The following is a 6064-nucleotide window of genomic DNA, read 5'->3' as shown; positions in this document are numbered from 1 at the left end:
TCACTGCAGTGGCCAGAGGACAGGTGGCAAACCAGCTAGCAGTGGTGTCCACGTAGCATCCCTGTTACAGAGGCTTTTTTAAATGGGAATTTGAAATTATTTCTGACTCACATCACTTTGGCAGCTCTCTGAGTTCTAGAGATTGCGCTCCTCTAAAGCTTTGGCAAGGAAAAGCTGTTTTAAATGGGTCTGGCCTGAGAGCCACCAAAGCTGGCAATGATGAGGGGACGGGGGGGGGAGTTGGAACCAGATGATCTTTAAGGTCCTTTTCAACCCCAGACCTCCTGTGATGCTGTGACTTCTGGCATCATTGCATTTATTTTATTTTTTACCAGTGCTGTGCTGAGCTTCCCAGCACCGTGTGGCCTGGTGGAGTGCGGTGCTGCAGTCTGCCATACAATATTCTATAGAGCAAATAAACCCAGTTTGCAGCCTAGAGAGGCACGCAGCACGCTGGGCACAGAGGTGGCAGCACCAGGAATGGATGTCAGGAAGAGAGGAGCACACACTGCAGGGGCCTGTGGGGTGTCTGTGAGTGGGGCAGGATGGTGGTGGTGAGGAGGGGAAGGAGAGGCTTGAAACTGCTCTTTTATATAAAGTTTTAGCTCTCCTGTGGGGGAAAACCCACATAGAATGATGGAATCATGGAATGATTTGGACTGGAAGTGATCACCTTCCACTGGACCACGCTGCTCCAAGCCCCATCCAAGCTGCCCTTGGACTCTCCCAGGGATCCAGGGGCAGCCACAGCTTCTCTGGGCAGACTGGGCAACATTTTTCTTGTTTGAAAAGATGAACTTTTCTTAATCCACAGAGCTTCTCTACCCGCTACAGAGTGAGCAAGCTCTCTCCCTGTAGGCAGGGTCAGCCTGGCACTTGTGGAAGGAATTTCCAGGTTGTTTTATGCTGTGTGGTAACACAGGTCTGCAACCTGATATAGAGGAAGTTAATGCTTTAATTCTGGATTGTTAATTTCAAATTTCCCATCGCTTTTCCTGATTTCTTGCTTCATCACACTCATAAATTGCATGTGCTCCAAGAATTTCTGCAGTCACTTCATCGATCTGAGGTTTGTGTCCTGTGACTCAGAGCTTTGGGATGCTGAGGTGAGAGTGCACAGGTGTCTCAACCCTTCATCTGCCAAGTCCTAACATCCATGTTTTGATAATCAAACAAGCACCCCTATTATTATTTTTTTTTATCCAGATAGGGACTCAGATCGTTCCTAAAATAATAGTCACAGCTGTGTATTGACTATAAAACAGCTTCACCAAGAGCAAATGGGCTGGTTCTTCTCCAGGAACATCTGAAGATGACCTGGTGCCTTTGTACACCAATCCCAAAGCTCAGTCACTGTGTTCCTTAGGCCATTCCTGTCATCAGATTATCCTGGAAGAAAAAAAAAAAAAAAAAAAAACACGCATTTTAAAGCTTCTTAAAGCTAAAGCTTGGAAAAGAGAAAAAGAAAAAAAAAAATAACAAGTGTTTTTTTCTGTCCTTTTGGTCCTACAGGGAGAGGAGAGGAGAGGAGAGGAGAGGAGAGGAGAGGAGAGAGGGAGATGTTGCTATGATAGTATAGGGAGGGGAGAGTCGCTAGATTATAGATAGTAGAGGATATGAGCGGTCGGAGTCGCTTCTCCGTTATCTTCCGTCTCGTCTACTTATCTTCTCTTTGCATCTTTCGTCTTCTCTGCGCGTGCGCTCTCTGCTCGTCTCTTCTCTTCTATTCTCTCTCTCGCTCTCTTCTCTTCCTTCTCTTCCTATCTCTTCTCTTCTCCTTTCTCTTCTCTTCTGCTCTTCTTTCTCTTCTCTTCGTGCTCTTCTCTTTTCGCTTCTCTTCTCTGTGCCTCTTTCTCTTGCTCATCTATTCACTGTCTGGTTCTTAATCTGTTCTTCGCTGTCTGAGGAGAGGATAGGAGGTTATTCCTGTGCAAAAGAAAGAATAAAGTTGTTTCTCTAAAACACCGAACTCCCAGACAGGAGGATCATATAATGTAAGAGTTGAGGGTGGGTGGGGCGACGCCTCTGTGTCCCAAGGGAAGGAATGAGAGTAAAAAGCCTTGACTGCTCCAGGGGAGGCTCAGTATTAATCCTGAAAAGAAGTCAGAGAACAGTGGTTGTGGCCTTGGGATGAGCTGCCCAGGGAGGTGTGCAGTCACTGTCCTTGGGATGCATCAGGAGGAGTCTGGATGTGGCCCTTGGGGACAGGGTTTGGGTTGAGTGATGCTGGGACTGGGTGATTTAAGGTCTCTTCCAATTGTTGATAATTCTGTGAAAAACATTGGAAATCTTTTACGAAATCAAGACAAATCTTCATTAGCTGGTGAGAGACGGTTGCAGTAGTGTTATATATACATACATTAAAATAATAGTTATTGACTTCAGCTTGAGAAAGCAGCCTTGCTCTGGGATGAGCTGATGTTTTCCCTCCTGCTGTTGGGCAGGTGTAACTTCCACTGCCCTTTTCGAGGCCCCGCAGGGCAGCAGGGGAGCAGGATGATCAGCAGCAGTGGGAAAATGCCAGGACGCGTGGATCTGATAGGAACCAGCATCAAACACCACCTTCTCACTGCTTGTGCAACCTCAGCTCTGGGGATTTACCTTGCCTGGGATGGGGAGCCAAAAAGCAAAACTTGGGTGAGCTCCCCCAAGCTGCCTCACCCACAGGCACGGAGTGTTGAATCTGAATTTAAATTTCGGGGTCTAAAGAAAGCAGTGGAATCCCATGCCCTGTGTGAACAAGAGCATGATGTATGTAAAAAAGTAAAATCCTCCATTCCAGAAACTATTTAAAAGTCAGACTTTTTAAAAATCCAGCCATTTACTTTTTCAGAATTCACTGAGGAATATGACATACTTATGTTTCTTTTATGATGAGCTGTCAAGTGAACAGAACATTTTTAGAGTAGCTTTATTGTTGGGACTTTACAATCCACAAATGAGTGAGAACTTATTTCACCTCATGGACTGTCTCTGAACTCATTTGCTTTGGCTTCAATAATTCATTGTTCTCTTTTATTTTTTCTCTCTCTCTTCTGTTTTTTAAAATTTATTTATTTTTTCTCTGTAGGTAGGTGATTGAATAAGCATGTTTCACCATCTGTTGCTTCCTTGCAGAAGGTGAGTGTGCCAATCCACATCCCTCACTAAAATTCCACTCCATCTTCCAAAGGGATGACACAGTCTGTGGGAAGCCAAGGATTTGATAGGGGAACAGGGTGGTCTCCAGAAAAACACTGTTCTCTAATTTTCTGGCTAGAATTAGGAGGGGAAAATAGCCCTTAGGTGTAAAATATACTGGGTGAGGTGATGGGAAAACAGAGAAAAAAAACCAAACCCAAACACACTTACAGATATCTGTACAACTGAACATTTGCTACTTCCATAGGATGCCAGCTTAAAAAAAAAAAAAAACAAAAAAAACAACAAAAGAACCCCAAAAATCAACTCCCAGATTTGCTGAGATGACTCAAAGCTCTGGGAAAAGTGAATGTCAAGTCCTGTACTTGAGCAAATGTTCCTTGTGAGAGTGTTTGCTCAGCGTCAGCCTGATGACAGCCTGAGCTGGTGAAGGAACAGGTAAGACTCTGTGATGACTCTGACAAATCCACGATGGAGAGAAGTTTAAAAAAGCTCAGTGTGTGCTCCAGCTCCTGCTTATCCATCCTGCCTGGCTGTGTCCTTCTCACCCTCCTGTTGCTGGGATTGTGTGAATAAAGGCATCTTCCCCAGCCTCCAGCAGAAACTCTCTGCAAATATGAGATTACCAGAAGAGAGCCCTTGCAATGCCAAAGGTGCTGCCTGAACATCCTGTACCTCTGTGGCCTGAAAGGAGCATTTCCAGGATGTCACACGTTCCCATCCAGGGCTGCTTTGTCCCGTGTCAGCACGTGGCACGGAGGGAAGGGAACTCCACCAGCAGCGCCACTTGCAGGGGCGTTTTGCATCTCCTCCCAACACTTCACTTTTTGCACACATTCATGCTCTTGCACTCGCAGGGAAATGGGATCCCACTGCTTTGTTTAGACCCTGAAATTTGAAATTCCTCAGTGCTGGCTGTGCCCCTCACCAGATCGCAGAACTGATGATTGCATTCCTTCTTTGACATCCCCTGAAAACATTTATCCGCACAAACCATGACGTGGTGGCTGCTGACACTAATACACTGGGAGGAGAAAAGTGTTTAAGGAAATACAGGTACAGAAGACATCTTGCTGTCAATTATTCCCCATAGACAAAACCCATTCCTGCTCTACCTCAGCACCAGCAGCACAACTGAGCAATTCCTGGCACTCCCAAAGCTCCAGCTGAAATTCTGACAGGCTCTGAGGGACCCAAAACCAGCTCAAGGAGGGTTGTTGGTACTGAGATCCTGCACTGTGGAGGTGCTCTGATGATTTTCATGCAGAAAAAAAAAAAAAAAAAAAATCCAATGGGTGCAGCAATAAACTTTCCTTGCCCACCCTCCCTAGATATTTGCCCTCTCTGGGGAACCCACCAACCTCAGACTAAAATGTTGAGGGTTTTTTATACATTGAAAAGGACCTGACAGAGGTCAGATGACTCCAGGATGCATCACTGGCGTTTGCACTACAAATTGTTCACTCCTATAGAACAACGTCAATGTTTTTTCCCTTCTCCTGCTCACATTAAGCATTTAATTATCCCCTACAGCGTTACAGGCTGGGGACAGTGTGGCTGGACAGTGTTCAGGTGGAAAGGGACTGGGGGTGCTGGTCGACAGCCGGTTGGATATGAGCCAGCAATGTGCCTTGGTGGCCAAGAAGGCCAATGGCATCCTGGCCTGCATTAGGAATTGTGTGACCAGCAGGAGTAGGGAGGTCATTCTTCCCCTGTACTCGGCTCTGGTGAGACCACATCTTGACTACTGTGTCCAGTTCTGGGCCCCTCAGTTTAGGAAGGATATTGAGATGCTTGAGCGTGTCCAGAGGAGGGCAACAAGGCTGGTGAGGGGCTTGGAACACAAGCCCTATGAGGAACGTTTGAAGGAGCTGGGGTTGTTTAGTCTGGAGAAGAGGAGGCTTAGAGGTGACCTTATTACTCTCTACAATTCCTGAAGGGAGGTTGTAGACAGGTGGGGGTCGGTCTCTTCCACCGGGCAGCAACTGACAGAACAAGGGGACACAGTCTCAAGCTACGTCAGGGAAGGTACAGGTTAGATATTAGGAAAAAATTTTTCACTGAAAGAATAATAAAGCACTGGAATTGTCTTCCCAGGGAGGTGGTGGAGTCAGTATCTCTGGATGCGTTTAAAAAAAGACTGGACATGGCACTTAGTGCTATAGTCTAGTTGAGGTGTTAAGGCATAGGTTGGACTTGAGGATCTTAGAGGTCTCTTCCAACCTCATTATTCTGTGATTCTGTGATTCTGTAATTATCCAGTGTTGGTTAGGATCGTAATTTATTTGCCTTTCCTTTGCTGCAAAGATGCGTTCTTGAACCATGAGCAGAGTACGGTTTCACTTAACAACTGTGGTTAAGCAACAATCTTCAAGTTAGGTAACTGTTATTCATTCTTTACGGGATGAAATGGGTAAAACGGTCTGAGAAATGTACCCTTTGCTGTGCTCCAAAATAAGAAATATCTCAAAATAAATATCAAAGTCCAAAATCTGGGATGAATTAGGTGATTCATGCTAAATGACCGATCTTGCCAGTTATTGAAAAAAACAAAACAAAACAAAAAAACCTCAGATGGTTATTTTCAGGGAAAAACTAAATCCTAAATGCTACCCCAATGGCAGGAAAAGTTCAGGAAGAACACTGTACACCATAACTGCCCCTGAAAGGTGCCTGCTGTAAGTCAGGGTAGTTTTCCAGACAAACAGCCGCTTTCCTGTGAGGAACACGGGTTTTAGGGAATGCTGGCTCCCCAAAGCGTGTCCAGCTGATATTTGTGTGACAGAACCGCTCTGGCTTCAGTGCAGCACCATCAGGTGTCTGGGGAAGGTCAGAATGGAGGTTGTGCAATTCCTAATGACATTCCAGGTTTCTTCTTCCCTCCCTCTCCCCTCTGCTCTTTTCCATGGGTTCAGAGTTGTTC

This window comes from Hirundo rustica, chromosome 2 (genome assembly GCF_015227805.2).
Source record: "Hirundo rustica isolate bHirRus1 chromosome 2, bHirRus1.pri.v3, whole genome shotgun sequence".
Taxonomy (NCBI): domain Eukaryota; kingdom Metazoa; phylum Chordata; class Aves; order Passeriformes; family Hirundinidae; genus Hirundo; species Hirundo rustica.
This window is presented reverse-complemented; position numbering follows the sequence as displayed.